The sequence below is a fragment of the Halichoerus grypus genome, chromosome 12 (genome assembly GCF_964656455.1).
Source record: "Halichoerus grypus chromosome 12, mHalGry1.hap1.1, whole genome shotgun sequence".
NCBI lineage: Eukaryota > Metazoa > Chordata > Mammalia > Carnivora > Phocidae > Halichoerus > Halichoerus grypus.
Window position 1 is genome coordinate 86669834 of NC_135723.1, and position 23623 is coordinate 86693456.

The following is a 23623-nucleotide window of genomic DNA, read 5'->3' on the forward strand; positions in this document are numbered from 1 at the left end:
AGCACCCCAGCGGCAGAAATTTTGCTTCAGTACAACCAAGCTCTTGCACAGTGCCTCGCACATAGTAGGCACTTGATAAACAGTGACTGAATTGACTAGCTGATCGATCGATTTGTCGGCTAATTATTCCTTAACATCACATCTACTTCTCCAACTAAAATATGTAAATACATACATATGGAGCGAGGTGAAGGATGGGCATCAAGAGAAATTACAACCCCTTCCCTTTCTCCAAAGTCCTGACCTAACCTACTATTGCCAGGATCAGGGGTCCCCTCCTACCCAAGCCTCCGCACTCCTACGCTAACCATCCCCTCCCCTGGTCTCCTGCTCTCCCACAAACATTCTCTTTTCGGACTCTGCAGGCTGCTTTCATCATTTCAGCCCTTCACCAGATCACCAAGCACACAGGAGCTGGTACAGGTGTAATGGGGAGAGGCCTGAGCTTAGACTTCATTGTCTCCTCCTTGATTTCCTTGGACCTTGCATACAAATACAACCTTCTGCTGCTCACCTGGTCCTTTCATATGGATGGCCACACTCATCCTCACCTCCTGGGCTTCAGGTCAGGAACAGCAAGGGCTTATTCCAGCTTTAAAGGAAAAGAAATCGAGGCCTCGCCCAGAGAGGGAACTGGCTGGAAGAAAGTCAGCAGGCCTAGGATTAGAAGCTGGGTCTCCCTATTCCCTGGCCGGCACATAATACTTCTTCAATTGCTCTGAAAATGAAAACCTCAGGATTATTTTGCAGGAGAAGAAAAAAAATAGGCCTTGAGAAGCTGTAGCCACACTTCCAACAAGCTCCATTCAGAGGGCAGCGTAACTTACATAAATGATTTCCTATTACACCGCAATTGTCACTGCAACATGACAGTCTTGCAGTTTCCTTGAAGTGTTCTCTTTGTTGTTTTTCTGTACAGATCCCCCAGAAAGAAGAATCAAATATGGTCCGAACAGCAAAACAAATCACACGACCCCCACAGACCCAGATCCCCCTTCTGCATGGCTCCTCCTGAGAAGGACCAAAGAGAAGGCAGTGAATGAACCCCCAGGGCCTGAGCCCTCTTCCACCTGCCCTGTTCCCAGAGCTCTGCCGTGTCCCTGCAAATAGGATTCCTTTTCAAAAAAAATGAAAGCCAACAGTTTATGAAGAGGAAATGAAGTGGCAATTTCCCAGCATGGCTGGGAATCAGTACAAGCTGCTGCCAGGGTTTTCCTTTCAAAGGGTGACTGCTGCACTTCTCCAAGGTCAGGGGTGACGGCGCTCCAGGGCTTGACTTACAACTGCTTCATCGTGGCAAGGTATTTTTAATTTAAAACTCACTGCAGTTGGGTTCGAACTCAGCTGGGACTTGATTTACTGCGAATTCATTTCTCCGATTCCTATAATTCTAAACTCAGTCACCAAACAGTTTAATGCTGATAGAATCACCAGTGCAATGCTTCATGAATGGGCGTCAGGGGAATTTTGTTAGTAAGTGTGTTGTTAGCAACTGTGATTCACTTTGGAAAGGAGCACGTGCTCGGGCAAAGCATGGCCGAGGCCTTCTGATTGGGCACTTGGGTCACCAGCCTGTGTCCCCTAGGTGATCCAAATCTAAACACCATTGGGGTGATAGCCCACCCCCACCCCAACTCACACACACACACACACACACATACGCACACCATTACCTATGTAAAATGAGTACCGGGTGCTGAAATGCTGCCCATGGGAAATGCCTAACTCTGTTCTCTGGGTCACTACCCAATGGTGGAAACCACGGATTTATAGTCTAATTAGAAAACTTCAGCTTCTCTGGGGGGTAGCAGTTTTTTCCTCAAGAGAAAATTTTTTGTTTCTACTGTCCAAAATTTAGGGAGCTATGTCTCAATAACTCAAGCCTTCTTCGTGAATGCAGAGCATTTATCTTTGCTGGTTATACTGAAGCCTCTGATTGGATAAATGTAGCCGAGAAAACAATATGGAGAAGGTGAATGTCATTACTCACATATTTTACAAACATCCATCTCGATCTATTATGTGCAACCAGAAAGTGCTTCTTGTCAGAAATATTTCCACAAACCAGTCGGAGCCACAACCACGCTCCTTAAAACAGTCGCTTTAGAGAACGTACATCTGAAGGCATGATGGTCACCAACATCTCATTACAATTCGCAGCCATTTCTGAGATTCTCAAAAGCAAATGGCAAGAACCAGAAGAAGGCAGCTCCTCTGAAGGCTGGACCTCACAAGTCCCCCCGTGTAATGATTCGGTAGACTCATTCTCCTGTTTCTCCTCCTCCAGACCAAACTCAAACCCGAAAGCTCTCATTTGAAGGCCAGCGTCTCCCCAAATGCCTTCTGTCCAACACTTGTTCCTGGATTGGCTTAAACACTCACCACCAAACAAGCTGAAAAATGGCTGGGGAAGAATAATTAAACAGTGTCTCTATAGCGGGATTCCTATGCCTTTAATGTACATCTTAAATCTCTAAGAGGAGGACAGAGCCTAAGGTGTTTGCAAGGCTTACTTGGCCACAGATGCTTTTTCCATGGAGACACTGGTCTTCAGGATGCTCTGGGAAATGCAATCTGGTTGTCCTTCCCAGTCTCCCAGCACCTAAACCCACAATGGGTTTTATATGGAAAGCAGGAATTCAGTTCCACATGCGTCATGTCAATAGACCACCTGTCCCCAAACCACCATCACCCAGGACACTCTAAGGTGCCTGACGGTTTCAGCCTGCCCTCGTCTTAGTTGGTCTTATCCTCTGTAATAGCCACCTGCCTTGATGTGGTTCCAGCCCTGCCCCTGCCAGAGGAGCAGGTTCACATGCCCCTAGTTCTCTTCTTTATGGGCCATTCGTCTCCACCTTTTCCTGCTCCATTTATTCATTCTATTTACTCGGCAAATATTTATTGCTTGCTTCCAGTATGACAGGCCCTAGGTGGGGCATCAAGCACACAAGAAAAGTAAGAAATGGTCCCTCTCATCTACAGATTAAGAAAATAAATAATTTCAATGCTATTGTCATCATCCCTACCACCCACAGTAGCATCTTTACCATTATTAAAAAGTATGAATTAAGTTCTGATTACATGGGAGAACTTCAACCAAAGGCTGGTCCAGACCCTCGGGAGCTGGAAATCTCGGGCAGCCACGCTAATGCAGACCCACATGTCGAAGTCCGTGAGGTGCTCATATCAATCAGTGGTTAAAGGCAAGCACATTTGGGGGAGAGAAAGGGGTCAGTATCTAATGGTAAAGAGAGCGGGGGTGGGAGTTGGGGAAGGGGTCACAAGCACAGCACAACCATCAATCCTTTGCTCGGCCTGACCCTGGGGGATGGGGGGCTTCGAAGCACACGAGTTGTAAAAAGGAAGGGGTGCCGGCTGGAGGCAATGACTTATGCAAAGTATTTTAGGCAAAAATGCCCCCCCTGGTCTTATAGTTTGATGCTTATAATATTTCTTTGAAACCAGGAGAAAGGCAGAGGTCCTTTGCCTCTGACCCCAGCTTCCAGGCAGCCATGCCCCTCAGCCAACGCAAACAGAAGTGTCTGAGATATCTACACACCACCAAGTGGAAGGCACTCCTTTGTTTAATAAGCTCTAAAAGTTAGGAAAGCCTCTTAAAACCTAACTGGAACCTGTTCTTAATGCGGCTTCTCCCGGGGGCTTAAATTAGGTCGTCCAGAGTGTGGTTGGCCATCGCGGCTGTGGAATCATGACTTTTGAGGGCTGAATGATGCCTTCTTGGAGCAGCCTGTTCTGGCTCACTATCGGATTCTGTTCTGAAGAACCCTATGTATCTTATAGGGAACCCATTATCCCAGGCCCCTAATTGATGCACCTGCCCAGATCTTCCTTGAAAGCCCACCCTCACCCCCAGTTCTGGCCTTCAGCCACTTGTCCCACTTCTGGCCTGAGTGGCTCCAGGAATGCCTCACACTATTCCTAAAGTTCTCGAAGACTTTCTTCCTTCAGGGCAAAGGCCAGGCTCCAGCAGGCCCACGGTGAGGGGAGCCACAGAAGCCCCAGCCTATGGGCCTGCCCACAGACAGCTCCGGCTTGAGCTAGCATCACAATCCCAAAGTGAGGGGGAGTTCCTGCCTCATGGGGGGAACGGTGCCCAAGGAGCTGCGGCTCACAGGAAGGACCCAGCGCAGATGCGCCTGCCATCCAGACTCTTTGGAGACTGTGTTCCCATCAGGCTTCTGGAGGTAAGGACGGGCAGCTATGCTTCCTCGGGAAGGTCTAGCTGGCTTGGTAATACATTCTTTGTATTCTTTGTACATTTGCTGTTTCTGTTCCTTCCCTACATCTCCCCCGTTTTCCTTCACTCTTGCTGCCCTGGGATTTCACCCCTTAACAAAGTGTTCCCACATCAGCTTTTGCCTCAGGCTCTGCTTTCTAGGGAGCCCAGGCCAAGACTCGGGTGAGGGGCAGACAGACCAAAAGTGCAAGGCTCTGGGCTCCTCCATAGCTTCGACCAGAACAGTCCTGTGTGTTAGAATCCCATATAAAATTTCATTTGAGTAAAGAGCTCCACTGTATACATATTAAAATATTTTTAAAATCTAGACCAACCCCCTCATTTTATCAATGGTGATACTGAAACATAAGGTGATTTTTCCCAAGACCCCTGAGCTGGTAAGCTACAGAGCTGTGATAATCTACATCTATTTGTCTCTAAAAATGAACTTTTCCCACAATACCCCTGCTTTTTAACCAGGAAAACATACCAGAACTGTCTAGGAACCTGAGAAAATATACACCTGCCTGGACCTCACTCCTGCCTAAGGACCTCCCTGCTGTCTTGGAAGGTCAAGGGGCAAACACTGAGCCTGGAGTTGGACTATCTGCCCATCTGGCAAAATTCTGTTTGAAACCCTACTATCTCCTTAATCACCAGAACCCAGTACTTAGTGTGTAGAGCATGAACGCTCTGCTAAAATTTTCACTGTAGAATCTATCCCTTTATTCAGTTAAGAATAGAAAAATGAAATGTTTGGTCTTAGGCCAGCTTTTCTCAGTGGATTCTCAGGGCCACTACACAGTACATCTCCCTATTGTGGTTTCACAATCCCAGTTAGTGTGTTTAAAGGCTCTGAGAAGTCCTGCAACAAAGAACTCCAGCTTTGCTTTACACACTCAGGGGTTCTCCAGCTTTGGCCTTGGGAACTTTTTGTGTATGTCATACCTATTCACTCCCACAGAATACACTTCAGGAAATTCTGCGCCATTTTAGGTTTACCTTCAGGAAGCAGGTCTGAGATGGAGAGGGAGAAAATAAACTCTAACTATGTCTGCAAAGTGAGCTGACACTCTGAGTAGGCCAGTTCAATTACACGTCCCCGTTGCCTGCTGCCCTGACATGCTCTCTTCTCACTCTTCTCGCCATAAGAGGGGAAACGGTCAGCCAAGTCTGCTTTGCTGGGCCAAAGCCAAGGAATGGTTTATTTGGCCTCTAGTTCTAGACCCCACACCACCATGAAGGATATCCAGCTGTGCTTGTATGAGACAAGTTCAGTGGGTATGTCAGATGTAAAGCTAACTAACTCACTTGAGCAGCCAAGGCTTTCCTTTCCTGTGGCCCCAGTGCCCTCTTCCTCCACTGCTTCTCTCCGCACGCTTCCTAATGAAAATACTCTTCCCCAGAAGACCTCAGAATTGACTCTGCTAGTCTACATTCAGTGCATTGACTGCAGAGACGACATCCTCTTAGCTAGTGATCTGTTTTGTGTTGGAGTGACAAAACATTCCAAAATCCAATTTGCTGCTGCGAATCCTGGTTCATGGAGAAGGCACCGTGGCAAGGGAGGGTCTAGCCAGGCTCAGCTGGCAACGAGAGGGTGCCGAAGGCTTCCCAAGCCCCTGTTGGTGCAGGTCTGAGCAGGACTCCACATCCGCCAGTTTCAGCCACTCCCACTGGTGTGCCAGAGGGGAGGTGACGAAACGCACCCCTGCTAGCCACCTCACGTTTGGCAGAAACTTCTGCTCACCTTGCAGCATAGAGGAGAAGCCAGAGAAAGCATAGAATAAAAGTTTGTGTTTGGAGGAAAAAACTAACCAAACAACTAACCGCAAGAGTATTGCCTGGGGCTGTTCCCTAAACTGTTGAGGCTACAGAGACTGAGTCAGGCATCTGAGGCATGGCTTTGGGATGGGACAGCACCCAGCCAGGTCTATGGGCTCCATTAGGGTCTCCCAGCCCCCACCTCTCAGAATCCGGATGTCATTCCTAACTCAGTGCTCCACTCACATTAAGTGCGCAGGATGACTTTAGCCCCACGCAGCCATTGTCACCAACCTCCAGAGAATCTCTGCTCCCACTGTCATATGGCCCGGGCACCCAGTGTAGCATGACGCCCACAGGCAAAGTTTCCTTCCCTGGCTTTGGAAGATTCTCTGGCTGGCTAATGAACGAATGAACCAGCAAGTCCCTACTGTGGGCATTCTTTCCCAAGAGTGAAGAGACCATCCGCCATGTAGTGTCCTGGATCCTTGGGCATCCCGCCTCAGTCCCTACACAATCAAAATGAGAATAGACAGTCCCCCCTTGCTGGATGGTTTAAAGGATTCGATGAGAGAGTGGTATTTCCACAGCACCAGCAAATCTGAAGCTGTTACTAGAGAGAACTAGAAACCCACCAGCACAAGAGTCAGAGCCTCATAGAGTCAAAAGCACAGATGAGGTCGGCACTCATTCCTTCCTCCTTAGTTTTCCCCAGGGGGAGATGGGAGTTGCCCAAAGAGGCAAGAGTCACCCTCAGGAACTGAGCACTCTGCTAGAATGATCCATGCAATTTCACAATTCACCAACAGTCTAAGATAAGGCAGGCCCCCTTGCTGAATGGGGAAATCGAGAGTCAAAGAAAAAAGAGATTCACCTGGGGTCATAGACGTGTCCCAGGGAGAAACCACATATTCTGTACTTCCTCAGCATACTCTCCCACAAATCTCCCCAGGGGGGCAACACACTCCTCACAGATCTCCCAAGGGGGCAGACAGCACAGCGATAAGAAGGGAGGTCAGTCTGCTTAGGGCTGAGATGTGTCTCCACCACCCACCAACTGTACGATCCCAGACAAAGTCTTTCACCTTGGGCACTTCAGTTTGCTCATGCAGGAAATGGGAATAATTCAGTAACTGCCTCTCTGGGTGGTTACGTGGACGATATGGGCCAACCTGCATAAACCACTTAAATGATGGCTCCTCCAAGTCAGTGCAGAATAAACATTAGCCACCACCGTCATCGCTGATTATTATTCCTTTCCATTCTGCTACTTTCACCAGGGCAAATACTAATGTCCACACAGCCTCTTCCCTGGGTTGGCTGATGCCACATGACCATAAGCACAGGGGTCTGGGGGCTGGCACAGGCTCTCGCAGGGACTGAGGAAGTTTTTCTCCCAAGCTGCTTCATATCAAGCAGAGAAGTAGCCTCCTCCTTCTGGAACAAGGCCTCTGCTCTGGGAATTAGGACCTCCTGCGTGCTTTCGCTTTTAAGACCCATCTCCTACCACTTAGCAGCAGAGCCCCGCTCAGTGTCCCCGCTGACTCCACCTTCCTGCCACAACTGGAATGCCACAGCCTGGGCAGTGAGGAGTGCGACAAGAGTGAGTAAGTCTGGACGGAGGGGATCAGGTGGGAGGTCAGGGTCAGAGCAGCGGGGCTGCCAGCTTCCAAAGAGGTAGTGTCTGCGGGGCTCTGCATAGGCCAGGCATTGCTCAGTGGAGCCTATGGGGCAATTACCCTAATCATGTGCATCTCCCAAACAGCCATTTGATTTATTAGCGCGACGTCTTTTTAAAATGCCGCTCTTAAATATAAATAACACTTAATCATCCAGCTGTCGTTAAATTCATGTTATATTGATTTCTTGGAGTGCCACAAATTTGAGGGCGAATGGGCTGTCGGATGTGCACATAAAGCTAAGAGGTGAATTAGCAGGATGCGGGGTGGGGGGAAGGGGGCGCACAGGGGAAGCAGGGAGGAGGTGTCAGGGGGAAGGAAATGAACCCTGTTCTCCCACCCCGGGGTCTGAACCAGCTTCATTCACATTGCCGGCGCTGCACACAAACGAGGAGAGGAGAGGGGACCCTAGGAGAGAACAGCACATCTGCCTCGCAGACTCATCACAGCGTGGATCACCCCGCCCATCACGGAGCCACTCCAACAGGTCTCTGAGGTGGCATTGTCTGTGTAGTGCCTTCTCCTCGTGAGGATGGGGAGAAGCGGCTAAGAAATGCCCCCTAGCTGGCTCAGAGGGGAGAGATTGGCGGCAGTTTCTTTGTATCAAAGCCTGGCGATAACTAGGAGCTAAGAGCCGTTAATCACCCCGCCCCCTCAGCCCTCTCCCCACTTCTGGACGGCTGCCTCCCTAGAAAGCCCCCACTCGATTCCCAGCAGCCCTCGTTGTGATTACGAGGATCGATCGGGAGGCCGAGTGTAGGCAGACTCTGCCTTGCAGAGCTCCTTGTCTGCAGGGAGCGGTAGCAGCAGCAGCCTTGGAGAGGGGCCCAGGAGAAAGGAAACAAGTTGGTGGCCTCAGATGCCTCTGGAAATGTGTGCAGGCATTGGTGGGCATCCAGGAGGAAGTCTGGGGAGGACAGAGGCGAGCCCGCAAGTGAGTACCAGATTGGGCCAGAAGGAACAGCGCTCGTGGGCAGCCCAGGCTCACCAGGGAGAGCCCCGAGAGCACAGCCTCGCAGCCGCGAGGGGCTGCTGAAAAGAAGAGCTCAAGGTTGGGGCTTTTCTAGGACGACTCCCTTCCGCGTGTGAAGACCCTAGAGAACTTAAAAGGAAGGCCATAGAGGGGTGGTAGAGAGAGACTGTGACAACCAGACATGCTCCAGGGCTCAGCAAGAGCCAGGAAAAAAATTAGATGATGCACACCCAGCCTTACGCAGATGTTAATTAATGCCCGCTTTGCCCTAGAAACCAAATTGGTACCTAATGCTAAGCGCAGAAAGTGTGGGGATTTTTTGAACCCATGTTTAAAAATGTTTAGCTTATAACTAGCATCATGACTGCTGGCTTTGCATTAAAATGATGGATCCTCAGGCTACAAGATAGAGAGGGAAGCAGGGAAGGGAGCAGAGAGGTCTGTGTGGAAGACAGACAGGCATTCCAGGAAGCTCTGTATGCCATCCTTTTGCCCCTTCAAGGTCCCGAGAGAGACTGTTTACCTGGGAGCCACCCACTGTTGCCAGCGCTCACTATTTCTTTTGAAAACCACGTGCTCCTCTATGCATCCACGGGACCTCCCCGTCCACGCACTCATAGGGCATGCGTGTGGAAATGTTCCAGTTCTTCCACAGCCGGGAAGACCGAGGTGGGTCCCCCTGTCCCACATTGGACCAGCCGATCACGCTGAGCCAGGCTCTTTGAGAAGGCACGCGTACATCTGGATGTGTGTACACACGCGCCATTCTTAAAAAGAAAATGATGTGTCTTCCCCCTACTGGGTTCTCCCCATTGTGAGAGCTCTGTTTTATTCCATCTACCCTTTCCAATCAATCAAAGGGCAGTTCACGCAGCACACAGCAGGAATACAATCTCCTCCCAGGGGAGGCTGCTCCTCTCCTCCCCAGCCTAGCTGAGACCTTTGCAGGAGCGGGCAAAGTTTGAAAACAGCAGAGATGGGGGTGTGGAGCGAGCCCTTTATTTCAGCACCCATCCTCAGGATTTACAGAATCAACCAAATCCTGTGCCCAACACTGAGGCCCCTTGTTCAAAAGAATGTTGACTCCTTTCCCCTCATGTTCTGGAAGACTCCCAACATCTTTTTCCCACTGGTGAGTTTGTAGGACACTCTGAACACATGATCTCGCATAAAGGGTACAAGTTCATCCCATTTCTTGCCAGGTTGCCCAACAAGCTACCACAAAAGGGACAGCAAGAGAAAAAGACAGGACCCTGATCTGTTTACGTGCAACTCCAAATTAATGTTTCACTTGGATCTCACGTTCTTCTCCCTACAACAACTCAGCCCAAATAAATTGCTCTTTGACCCTCAAATGGAAACTGCGAGAAAGCCCTTTTGGAGCCCCGGCCACCTCCTACCTCCTCCAGAAAAAGTTTGAAAATGAGCAGCCTGTGAAATCTCAGCTGGGCAGAAAAGGAAAGGAAACGCTTTAGGGAAATAGAACCTTGAACCCCAGGCTTCTGGAGAGTTGATTCTACAATGTCAGGAGCAGCCTGGCTCTGGGGAAACACTGGAAAACCCAAGAATGCCTGGTCTCCTTATGGGGGTGGGGGGGCGGCAGCACTGCTGAGGTGGACACGAGAGAGAGGGGACCCTCCTCCCTTCCAGCACTGCACCCTCCTCCGACCCCTTCTCGTTGGATTTCTCAGACACACACCTCCAAAGGCATGTGACAGGTGTTAGCCAGAGGCAGGGGTGAAGCAGCCCCATGCTTTCCCATACAGTGTAGAGGGAAGGGGACAGAGGTGAAGGGGAGACCCAAGTCCTGTGTCCCTAAGCCCTGTGGGTTTGCTGTGGCGGAGACACTGGAGATGTGAAGGGGTCAGACCTCTTACGGAGGATCTGACCCCCGTTTACCCTCCTTAGGCCAGCAGCACCCCCAATGCTATGCTGAAGCCCCTTGCTGCCTGAAATCCCGGCGATTCGCGGGGAAGCAGTGCCACGCTTCAGAAAGGCTTCCGTGCTGCCTCTTACTGGGGAAACGCAGTGTCTGTTCCCTATGCACCGCCCTACAGAACTGCAGCCCCATCTGCCTCCGTGGCCTCCTCCCTGCACGCTGGGCCACCACGCTCTCCGAGTATCTGTCCGAGTATCTGTGGGTCTGCCGCCCGTAAAAACCCCAGGGTGTCCAAAGGCCCCGGAGCAGAGATGACACTGGGTGGGTCTCCCCCCAAAGCTCTCATTACTTCTCCCGTTTTGAAAACCAGCTAGAAATACCAGGGACCGGGAATTGAAAAATCGGCTCCCTCAGCCTCCCGCGGTGGGAGGTAGAGGCGGTAATACACCAAATCCCACCCTGAAAGTCCTGGGTACGAGAAGTCTGAGTCGGGATCGGCGGAGGAGAAAGAACAAGGGAAATGCCTACTCCCGCCGCGCCGCACCTACGCGGGTGTCCAGGTGGGACATGGGCAGGTGCGTGTGCGCGGCGTGTGCCAGTGTGTGTTCGTGTGTGTGCACCTGAGTGTGTGTGCGTGCGTGCAGCAGACTGGCTCCAGGGCAGCCGAGGACTCCCGGACCGAGCCGGGCATCTCCGCCCGCCCGCCCGCCCGCCGGCTCCTTACCTGGAAGCGCCGCTTTTGCCTCCTTCAGCCGGAGCGCCGCATTGACACTGCAGATGGTGCCTGTGCGCTGCCTCTCGTCCTCCTCTGAGCGTGTGCGTGTGCGCGCGTGTGGCTGCCTCCTCCAGCCCCAGCCCCGAACGCAAATACTCCACCGAGGCACAGGGAACCCGGGAGGAGGCAAGGCAAACGGAGGGCGAAATCACAGCCTGCGGGGCTTGACAGCTCCTCTCGCGGCGTCCAAGGTGGGCGGAATGTCCAACAAAAAGGTCGGAAAATGTGGATCGATTCCAAGCACCCCTCTGCTCCACCTAGCCCGCAGCCCGAGCGGTGGTGGCGGCGGCAGCGGCTCTCGGGGGCTGCGGTGGCAACGCGGGGCTGCCCCCCTTCGTCCCCACCCCCGCGGGCTGAATGTCCTTGATGCCAAGCAGGCACGGCGGCGTCACTCCGCGCCGCCCATGCTCGCCCGGTCGGGCCGCTGCCCGGGCGCGGCGAGTGCGCTGGGGACCCGCCGGGGAGCGCTCTCGGCGCCTCTGCGCGCCTCCCTGGGCAGCCGCGGCCGCCCCCTGGCAGCCCGCGGCCGGCCGCGCGGCTGCTGCCCCCTCCCCTGCCGGGGGACTGGCCGGGCAGTGCCGAGGGCCCGGGGCTGGGGGGCCGCGGGAGCCGCCGGCTGCTCCCCGGGGAGGCGCGGGGCTGCGGCGGTGGCGGCGGCGGCGCCTGGCGCTGCGGCGGCGGAGAGCGCGGCCGCGGGCCGAGCCGGGCCTCCCGGGCGCGCCCCCGGCCCCCCGGGCGGGCTGCTCGCAAAGTTTGCAGGGGGCAGGGAGCGGGGCCGCCGCTGGCTCGGCCGCCGCCGGAGCTCCCGGGCTGCCTGCTGCCGCCGCGGCTCGCTGCTGCTGTGCATTGAAGCCCGGCCAAGCGCTGCAAAAACTCCAGCTGCCTGGCGCTCTCTGGGTCCTCCTCTCCTCCCTCCCGCCCTCCCTGCTTCCCGGCCTCCCTCCCTCGCCTCGCCTCCTCCCCTCCCCTGCCGCCCGCCGCCCGCCGCCGCTCCCTCTCTGGCTCGCTCGGGCTGGCTCGGAGCTCGCGGCTGACATCTAGACGGACGGAGGGCGGCCGGCAGAGGGGGCAGGGGGCGCCTCCCCCGAGCTCCGCGCCCACCGCCGCCCGCCCCGCCTGCGTTCCCCCGCACGGGCGTTGGCCGACACCCCCTCGTCCCCTCGGCCACCCTGCCGGTGGCGACATGGGGCAGAGAGGGACGCGTAGATGGTGACACGGGCGCAGGGCGCGCACGCGGAAGGAGGCAACACTCAGCCTCCCCGGGATGTGGACGCTGACGGTCGGTCGGAGGGACCCTCAGGTGTTCGGAGCTGACACACGCGCACGCACCTAGTCCTAATCAGAACCCCAGCGCCCCACCAAGGCACCCAAGGACGGAGGCCTGGGGGAGAGAGCATGAATGGCCAAGTGCCCTAGAGCTTGCTCAGTAACCTGACTCGTCTATTCATGTTTATATCGAGAGGCTGACCTGGCTCCTCTTCTCAGAAACCTAGACCACAGCAAAATAGACAATGCCAACAGCAGGGCACTTTCTGAAGTCGAAGAAAGGAATCACCACGTTGCTGTGGTTGAGACAGGCGTCTGGCAGAGAGGAACTATGCGGGATGGGAAGTGGGTAGCATTACCTCTGAAACCTCTGCCTAGGAAGGTGCCTCACCCAGCAGGAGAAGCTAAGAGATTCCCACACTTAGGTACCATCTCCATGCTTGAGGCCCTGGTCCCCAGCCCCACCCCCACCAGAGTCCCAGGGCAGGACCCTCACTCGTGCCACTAAAGCACCTTCTCAATGGGCAACAGTCGTGGAGGACCTGCCAAAGGAGCTGTGGTTTTTTGCCTCCTCCCTCAGGACTCCTCTACAACTTTCCTTTTCCTAGGGGCAGTCAACTTCCTGCCCATTACTGTCCCTCCCATCAAAACATCTCCGGAGACTCTTCCCATTAGGTGGAAATGATTGACGACAGCGTAAATCCCTACACCTTCCTGTAGGGGTTATATTTTCACAGAACTCCAAGTTGTCAACTGGGGAGTCTTTGAAAGGAGCTGTGAGCCGACCAGCTCTACAAGCCCCCGGTGGGCAGCATCCACAGGCCAGGCAGGGCCCGTCTAGACAGCGCCTTGCTGAAGCTTGGCTCTCAAAGGTGGGTGCCTCAATGAAAAGGTGAGCCACGCCAGAGCGCAGAGGAAACCAGACATCTGCTTGTTTGGTTAGAGGATATTCCGGGAGAGAGTGGAGCCCTTTTAGCCTCTGGTTCTCTGCTGAGTATTGCGTGGCCCAGAAAGCAGCAACGACTTATCTTATTAGCTTGCATTAATACATTGATCTGGCTCCTCTATTCTCAGAAACCCTGGATCCCAGACTCTAGATAAAGCACGCAATATCAGGTTAGTTTCGGAAGTCCAGAGAAACACATAACAAAATAACTCAATGCCGCTGCTCCTTGGACTTGTATCGAGGCGGAGGAAGCCCAGGGCCAAATGTCTCTCGAGGCAGGACTGAGGCTAGGGTGAGGTGCCCAGGATGCAAAATATGAGGAGGGGCTCAGTCAGGCTCAGGCTCCTCGCTTGGTTCTGGCCCCACACCGAGGCATCTTCCCTAAAATTGCTGCACAGGACCATCACTTTCCCAGAGGTGACAGCGCAGATAGCCACATGGAAAACCATAATGGGTTACTTACAGAATATGGCTCAATAAAAGCAGGGGGGCTGGAGGCAGGGGCAGGCAAGCCTTTCAAATGTCTGCTTGCCATTCGGCTTTCAGGGTATGTCATAAAAATGTTGAAAGAGAGGGGAAGCAAGGAAACAGCTTTGCCTCTATCCTCAGCCACTCGAACATGTATTTTTAATACAACTGATTTTTCCCTCCTGTAGCCTCCGTGTGCTCGTGTGTGTGTGTGTGTGGGTGGGTGTGTGGGTGTGTGTGTGCACATGAATATTGCTGGTGAGCCCCAGGGTCATTTTCTGATGGATGGATGGGAAGTCAAAGACCTTTTTTAGAGGTGGCAAATAAAATATATTTATTATTCTTTATCTACTGCCTAGTGTGTGGTGTCATTTATTCTCATTCAGAAAAATGGATGCCATGGGGTGCCTGAAGAGTAACAACAGAACCAAATGACAGAAAAGGATCGTGACAAAAAGCTAGCCAACAATGGGCAGGTGAGGCGACCCAGCAGATTCTCTCATCGTTAACAGGGCCATGTGGCCAAATGCCTTCCCTCCTTCCCCTTCCAGTTAGTAATACAGGGGAAGCAATGTTAAAGGGGTGGTTATAACGTCATTGTAAGGGAGAACAGGAAGGGTCAAATTAGCAATGGTGCAGGGCTTGATTTTTACTATTATTACTATTATTATCATTATGGCCCCTTGGATTTGCTCTCTCAAGGCTGGAGAGTGGGATGGGGTGGGATGAGTAGGACTCTACACTGGAAGCGTGAAGACCTGGGTCCTAGTCCTAGCACTGCCACCCACGAGCTCTATAATTTGGAGATCTCACAGTCTTACCTGCCCAACTTACCCTTACAGGTCGTTACATTCAAAGGAGATGCTATCCATTCGTGCACTTGGAAACTCTAAAGTAAGTGCAGTACACACCCAAGGAGTTAACATTGCCTTGCAGAAGGACATATAGGGCACAATACAAGGGGGCAGGAAGGTCCTCTGTTGTCTTGAGCCCTCTTTATGAAAAGACACGCTGGGAAGGACAAGCTCTATAAATAACAGTTCAAAATGGGCTTCTGCATTCATTACAAACCCTTCTCCCTCTCACACCTCCTGAAGCCCCTGACAGCTGGTGAGGGGTGAAGAGGGAACCAAGCTTTCTCTCCGGCTGACATCAGATCTGTAAGTCACCCCTTCCACCCCAGGCTGGTGAGGAACTGGGTAGTCATTGCCTGGCCCCATGGCCACAAGAGGGAGAAGTGAAATGTCACACTGCTTCATAAAGTCCTATCTCCTAAGGAGGTGATTTTTATGGCAATTTGGTTGTGGTTTATTGAGGGGCTTGAGGAGAAAAGTATTGGCTCATCTCCCACGGCTGAAGAAAAGGGCCAGATTTAATAGGAGAGAGAAGAAATCCTTAAGTTTTCCCTCACTTAGCTACCACCATTTTATTAGTCTAGGAACAGAACTGCTATTTAAGTTGACAAAAGCCAGATTTGCTTGTTAAATAAATCACCAGAGCCCGGTGGTGCTATAGAGAAATTTTTTCCCCCAGGAGCTGGCCCCATGGCTGGGTTTTTGTAGTGCACAGCGCGCTGGATGAAAACCACAGGCAGTCGGCGGCTTAAAAACCTAAATTGTGGCGCCACCTGCAGGAGAGTAGAAATACCAACATTATTCTATCTCGTGGCAGAGACTGGGAGGAAAGGGAGCCGTCCCCAGCCACAGGGCGCTGGATGTGTTGCAGACAGCAGGAAGGGCCCCAACTCCCCACTGCCCCTTGCTTCCTGGGTGTGTCACCAGATGTCCACTGTACACTCCAGCAACCTTCAATCCACATCCTAGAAAGCTGCGACTTGGAGGTCTAACAGCTGCTCTCAAGATTCTCAGTCCATTGAACCAAACTTATTCTTTCCTCCGATTCCTAAGGGGTTAAGTAAGCTTTCAACCCAAGGGTTCTATTTTTGAGACTCCAGGCCATAGAACAGTAAAAAAAAGACAGAGAAATGAGTGTCCTTGGAGGAGGGTGGGGAAGGAGCGTCCGTGAGTCACCACAGTCCCTAATTGTAGCTTGAACTTGGTACCGGGCTGGGTATTGTCAGTAGACCCAGACTGTCCCAGGCTTCCCGAGCCTGTGGGTCCTAGCAAAGACACAGACATGTTAACACCTAAATCTTAGCTCCCAGCCTAACCCCTGCTCACACAGACCTGGCCTCTACTGACAGTCCCCTCCCTCTCTCCCCTCATTATGTCACAGAGACACCCCCCCCCCCACCATGGTGGTTGTGCTTAGGAGCCAGTCTGATCATGTTATTCTCCATGGGCCACATCACTGAAGTCTACTGCCTATAAGCCCTTTGAGGGAAGGACATCACTCTCATCGTCTCTGCCCACATATACTGCTGGACACGGCCAGACCCTGCTGTGGCTTCCCAGGCCACGCCAGGGGGCTGGTACCAAGACAGCAAGGATGCCCGCCCCCACCCCCCCTTACACACTGTGTGGATCTTGGTCATCTGGGCCCTAAAGCAGCTCCCATGGTCCAAGTCTTCCTCCCCTGCCTCCCCAGACCCCTTCACTTACCACCCCTCTCCAGAATTCTTCCTTCTCTTTCAGCTAACACAGAAACTTGTATATTCAACTGTAAGAACTACAAGTTAGAGGATGCAGTGGTGGGAGTAGAGTGGGGGTACGGGGGGGGATGGGGGAGGGAGGGGATGTGACCTAACTTCATTAGCCAGAAATAGCAGAGCCCCAGCTCTGGCCCGTTCCATATCTTGCTCAACAAGTAAATGTAAACACTTCAGTCTCAAGAGGCATGAGATCCTACAGTGTGCCTGAATTCCAAAGACCAGATACAATTCATGGCTCCCACATGACGGTTCCATCTTGCCTCTGCCTAGTTCACTTGCCAAGTAGCTTAAGTGAGGCGCTTGGCCCCTCTGACGAGGGTACAAAGAGCACAAAGGCCTGAAGTCATTTTCCTTGTAATGAAGATGGGTTTGTGCTGATGGTTTGAACACTCTTGTCTGGTAACATACATTTCCAAGATGATTGCCAAGTGGTCTAAGTATCATCTCCTAAATGGGGACAGCCAGCCTCTAAAATGGCCCTAATGATCCTTGCCAGTCCCCTCCCACCCACCATGAATCAGAGCTGACTTAGGTAGCCAAGAAGAGACCATGTGTGATTTCCAAGCTAGGTCATAAGAGACATGGCAGCCTCCAGCTTGGTCTTTTGCATCACTCACTCTGGGGCAAGTGAGCCGCCGTGTGGTGAGGACCCTCGAGCAGCCTTTGGAAAGGAACCAAAGTTTCCCGCCAGCCACCAGCACAGCTTGACATCCCAAGAGCAAGCCACCTTGGAAGAGGATTCTCTAGTCCCACCCAAGCCTTCAGATCATTCTAGTTTTGAGTTTTCCAACTGAGGTCCCGGACATTGTGGAGCAGAGACAAGATGTTGTTGGAGGTGCTCTGTTACGAAGCCACAGATGACCACAGTGACTTACAGAGAGGGAATCCTTCCCCTGACCTTGGCCTCATTAGCCTCTTACTCTTATTATTTGAGCCCACTCGGCTTTAGAATAAAAAGGGCAGAGGGGGACATGCTTGGTCCATGATGCCGACCCTACTGGGTGGGACTGGCCACCAGTAAGTGCCCTGCTAGGAAGTCCCTTCAGGGCTCCCGCATCAAGCCTCTTAGCGCATCTCAATGCGTTAAGTGAAAATGAGAAAACCCAGCCAGGGCGCTGGAAACAGAATGCTCCAGTCTAGCACCTACCTGAAGTTGGGTGTAGTCAGCTCTAGAGGGTCAGCCTCAGAGACACACAACACGGAAGGGCAAAGTGGCAGGGGACCCTGTTCTTTTTACCAAGCTGTCTGGCACCTGCCTTCACAAGAGCCTCTTGGAGGTCAGACGGTGTGGACTCCAGTGTGAGCACCAGCCCCTATGGTGCTGGAAGAGCTCCCTACCCTTACCGTGACCCTTACCACACTGCAGGGCAGGAGGGAAGTCCAGGGACTCTTAGGCGTCACAGCAAGAAGAGGCTGGAAACCAGAAGTGGCTGGAAGCTCACAGTGCAATTTCCCTCCACAGAGTGTCCCGTGAAGACTCTGTCCCGTCACCTTCTCTTGGGCTTCAGGGGTCTCCTCAACCGTTAGTGGCTTCTGGAGAACCAAGCAGTGCCAAAGGGTTGTCAGCAAGGCCAAGGCATGCACAAGGGGCCGGAAGAAAGGGAGAGAGGAAAGAAGCAACGGGGAAGCATAAGAACAGCAGAGGTGCCTATGCTAAGTCAGAGTAGCAAGAGACCCACAGTCTCAGGGAGTTTCCAGAGATGGTGCATGGGCCCAGGGTGACCTCTTTCCTCTTAAACATCTCCCTCTAGGACTCTGGAACCTGACCCCATGTCTCCCTCTGGCCCCATTCTCCTTCCTCTGTTTTTAAAGGGCTTCCTCCCAGGGCACCCCTGTTGACTGCAGGCTTTACAAATGTTGGGTGTCCCTTGGGAGGTCCCCTTTGAGCCCCAAGGCCACAGTGGTATGCAGTAGCTTATGAGCTGGGGAGAGCCAACTGTGTGCCCCTCTCCCCAACTCTGCATTCTGGGACAGCATACTGATAGCCAGAAATCAGCCATGGGGGAAATATTTACACCATAGGACTCAACACTACACACCAGGGCTCTTATTTTTGTGGGGAGCCAGTGGTTAAACACTTCCCAGTACCCCCCTGGGCAGGGCCAGTGACAGGCCAAGATAAGGTGGGTCAGCCCAGATGAGGCCTGCCTAGTTACTCAGCTGACTGTTCCCAGTCACTCAGCAAACACACCACCAACGGCAGCTCAATTTAGCGTAGCTGTAGCCAGAGTGAGGGTTGCCTTCTGCCCCCATCCCACCTCTAGATGATAAGAAAAATTTAATACATACCCTTTCTAGTAGCTGTTTTTCCTAAATCCTGTGTTTTAGGAGATTTGACTCATATTTTTTGACACTAGAATCAAGAAGGGAAGTGATTTCCCTTTCCTGGTAGGCAAACTGAGGCAAGGGACATTGAAGTGACATTTCTCAGGTTATATAGGTATCTGAAGCGTAAGCCTGTTAACACCTGTCGTTTACTGCCTCTGCTTCAAATTTAAGATTAATACCCTGTGTTCGGCAACAATTCTATTTTCATTCCCTCCAAGCACTACTGTTAAAATTATGGTACACCCATGCAATAGAACACGGTGTAGATCTTAAACAAATGAAGTAAATCTATGTAATCTATGCTCTGGAAAAAAAAAAAGGAGAGAGCAGAGTATTTGTATACATATTTGCATATTTTTAACATACTGAATAGTATGTACATATCTATATAGGCTTATATATATACATAGAACATTTTGGAAGTTACCAGCGGAAACCTCAGAGTGGGAGCCAGAGCGATATATATTTTATTGTTTTACTGTACATCCTTTGTTCTTTTTGACATTTTACCATGTGCAAGTACTACGTTCTCCATTTTTTTAAAAAGCTAGTTAAAAAGGAACAAAAAATACTGCTGCTAAAAGCATCTTCATCACGCCTCTAGTCCTCTACTCTCTCTCTTCCTGAATCCAGCCAACCACTCCTCCATCCCATCTGTATCATAGTCAAGCTTGCCTTTGTTCCAGTTTCCAACTATCTGCTCCATCTTGCTCCTCTTTGGGGGGCTGCCATGAAGGTCACACAGCAGCCTGTCTGCCAGGCATGACAGGTTACACATCCCAGATGCGTCCTTCTCTCTTATCTCCTAGAGACCAGCCAGTGTCCTTCTTGGCCTGAGGATTTCTTTGGCCCTAATTGATCAGAGAGAGATTCCAGGAATGATCCAGAACATCCTTTCTGGGATAAAGCAACTAACTTTTGATCAAGTCAAAGGCAATATTTTTCTACACTGGGATCAGTAAACTCATGAAAACTAACACCCAGATGCGGTACAGGCTAAAATTATGATGATGCTGGGATTTAGATATTAACAGGAATGCTCCATAGTGAGTTATTAATCTTATCAGGAACTATACAGGGAGAGGTAAAGAAGGATTAAACAGGCAAATGCCATTCCAGTTTTGTGAAAGATGAAAATAAGGTAAGTTCTGAAAAATATAAACAAATGAGATTGGCCCAGATGCTGACCACTGGTTCAGTAAAAGGTAGACGTGTGATTATTTAGAGAGTGATACAGTGATCACTAGGAATAAGTTTGGGATCTCAAAGAACAAACCCTCTCAGGCTGTTCTTGCTCCCTAACTCAGTGAGGTGCTGAGATTTTTTAGATCAAACACAAGAGAGAGTAACTAAATTGCGTCAAGGCGCTTGATAGACTCTTTAATAAAATCCTTAGATCATGGGACAGTGTGGGCTGAATGGATTAACTGACCGAATGGTTAACCCCTGAAGATGTTCATTAGTGCATCAAGATAACCTGCAGGAAGGATTTCTCAGGATCGGTATCAGAGCTCTGTTCTCCAACTAATCCTGTTCAACGGATTTACTAATAACTTGGATAGGGACACAGGAGACATGGTCATCAAATGTGTCCATGACTGCAATAAAAGAAAAATATTAAATATAAGTATGTATTTATAATCCTCCTCCTTTCTAAAGGAGAAAGAAACTTTTGCTTAATATTGGGCATTTTTGTGCTTTAATAAGGCATTTTGGTGTTAACCTAGGGCACCACGCTGAGGAATGGAAGAGGTAAGAGAAGTTTAGCTGATTAACATTTGAAAATACATGGAGTGCTCTAGAAAGAGAAAGGATTTGGTAATGAGAAAAAAACAAAAAGCAGCAGCCTGGGGAGGGGGGGTGGGCAGGGGTGGTTGGTGAGGATGAGAGCTGCTGGTTAGGAGGAAGGCTATGATGATGGGGACTCCTGAGGCACATGAGCATCAGTCACAAAAAGAGGGGGTTTTAGAAAGTCTTTCAGAGTATATGATGTAATTCGTTCTTTTGATGCCTCCTCAAAAGACCATCAGTATAGAACTTTGTGATTTTTCCATGGTTTGAAAGGGTTGATTTTGCCTTTATTTGGGATATTTTGCATTTATTTGGTGCCATGGTTCTTAATGCAGAATCAAGAAGAACCTGTTTTATTCAGGCGACAAGTGTACGATCAAAGCTCAGCAGCATAGAATATACTGTCTATATTCAAAAGTAACTTTGTGTGCTAAAATTATGGGGAAATTTCGACAAAATGAAGTGTAACATGGATACAACCAAGGTCCTATAGATAAGCACAGAAAGAACTTTGTAAATACAGGATTGAGGAAATGTGACCACATTTTTTTTCAAGCCGGAGCTAAAGTTGACAATAGGTTACCAATGTGAATCAATGGTGAGATGCTGCCAAAGCCAATGAACTTAGAAGCTCTATGAATAAAGGACAAAGTCCCAAAGAACATGCAGTGATAGTCCTGCTCTACTTTGAGATAGCTAAACTACACCCAGATTATTGTATATAGTTCCAGGCCCTGCACTTTAAGAAAAATTTGACCACATTCAAGAAAGGGTGGCCAAGCCCAAAAGGAACTTAAAACCCTGTTATATTTGGAATATTCAAAGGAATCAGTGATGTTCAGCTTCAGGAAAGTAAGACTCAAGGGAATATGACAGCTTCAAATATTTGAAGGGCTGTTAAAAGGAAGAGTTGCTGCGTTAGCTCTATATAACTTCAAGATATCGAAGTAGGATCGATGAATGGAATGTATCTTATGCAGAGATATTTTGGCCCAATATAAAGAATATCTTCCTAATGGATATCTTGAAAGACAGAATAGATTTCCTTGGGTGGTAGTGAGTTCTCCATCACTTGGAGAACAAGGTGCTAATACTTAGGTGAAGACGGGAGTTTGGATGAAAAGACCTCTGATGTCTTCGAGGGTCTGAGGTTTTAGTTGTTACATGCTTGTTGCTGAATCCTCCACACCATGGGCTTTGCGTTGACCCAGTAAATAGTTACTGGATTGAACTGTAATGCATTTGGAGAAATATCTAGGGAAGATAATGTCCCACTCAAGACCAACAGCAGGGAAGTAAGTCAAGGATGAAGTCAGAAATATAGTCAAGTCAAAGAGTGGGATGAAAAGAATGAGGAGACACAGAACTACATTAAGCCCTGCCTCTTCCTTGCTCTGTCCTGTACACCTCCTTCACCAGATATACTCTCCCTTGCCCAGCACAGGCATATGTGGAACCTTATCATTTGTCCAGTGAAGGTTCATATAATTCAGCCTTCTGGATTTTCACTGTTTCCCTTTGGGTTTCACATCTTCCCCTGAGTCCTCAGTCTTTCCTTTTGTGTGCTCGGATCGCTTTTGTCCTTCTTCCTACTAGGCATCCTCTCCCTACGTCGAGGGGGGTTCTTTCCATCCCTCTATCCCTACCGATCTAGCCTCAGAAGCTCCCCACAGCCCCTAAGGGCCTAAAAACCAGGCCAGGGGTCCCAGTGTCTCAGAAAGATCACAGGTAACAGGCTCGATGTCAACTCGTGTCATCTCATCCCATAGAATGTAAACCTGGGCGCTGGACAGGCTTTTCATCCTACATCTACCTACACTGTGGACACTGGACAAACTATAAATAATGACTGCTCTTTCATCCCTTTGTTTGTCTGAAATGACCTGAATAATGGCATTCTTCTCTCTCTCCTGGGGGAAATTATTCCATCATCATATGCACCTCTCTGTGAAGGAATATGTGTTTGCTCCTTCTGCAGGAGTTCCAAAGTTCCAGCCTAAATGTCCCTTTGCCATTCCTAATTAAGGGAGTGATTCCTTACTCCCATATTGCGATCAGTATTATTGATAGCCTCATCATTTCCTTCTGCAAATAAAATGGAAGCATCCCATCTCTTTCCCTCCAGTATTTTCATCAACACCTTTCAGGTATGGTCATCCCTTCCTGATTCTTCATGCTTATTCAGGCATAAATACTACATAAAGAGAGAATACATCTTAAGAAAGGAAGAGTGAAATGATAATCATAATAATGATGAAGATATCTCCCAAAGATCAAAACAGATATTACAGATTTTTGTGGAACTATAAAGGTTTCTTTTTTTTTTTTAATTTCACTGTAATTGGAGAGTGAAATATGCCAAGGGGATACTTTGTGTAACTCATATCATGTTTAAAATTATCCATTCAAAAAACATTTATGCCTACCATATGTCACTGGGCTACGGATCAAAGCTGTTTCAGGCACAGTCCCTACCCTTAGGGGTTTTCAGGTGAATGGAGAACAACACAGTCAACAAAGAAGTGCACTAATATGTTATCAACGCTAAGATAAAAGTCTTCACCACGTAGTGTGAGATTGGAAGGGAGAGAGTGTCATTCAATTCAGAAAGCAATTATTCTTGATTCTGATCATAACACCATATTCAAATTACAACTATTTCTTTTTTTTTTTAAATAAAAGTATCTCTGCTGTTACAATATTTTTAAAAGAAGGCTCATCTAAATGAGAAATAATAACAACACGAATATATGTTCTTCTAAGTTAGGATTTTAAATTATGGAAAGTTCATGATGGTACAATATTTATATAGCATTTTATACGTATAGAGTCGCTGATTGCTTTACTTTTAAGTACCCCTATTTCATAAATACTGAAATACCCCTCTGGGGGACAAAACCAAGGAC

General features: G+C 50.0%; 1 protein-coding gene across 2 annotated transcripts in view; it reads right to left on the reverse strand.

The window, feature by feature from the left end:
* Nucleotides 1-11819, reverse strand: part of PLXNA4 (plexin A4) — a 419546-nt gene extending 407727 nt beyond the window's left edge. Inside the window, exon 1 of one of the 2 annotated variants that reach the window (XM_078059575.1) lies at nucleotides 11257-11813. The gene's annotated coding sequence lies outside the window, so the exon portion shown is untranslated. Of the gene's footprint in view, nucleotides 1-11256 lie in introns of both variants that reach the window. The other variant, XM_078059576.1, reaches the window with a different exon arrangement.
* Between the last annotated feature and the right edge of the window lie 11804 nt (nucleotides 11820-23623).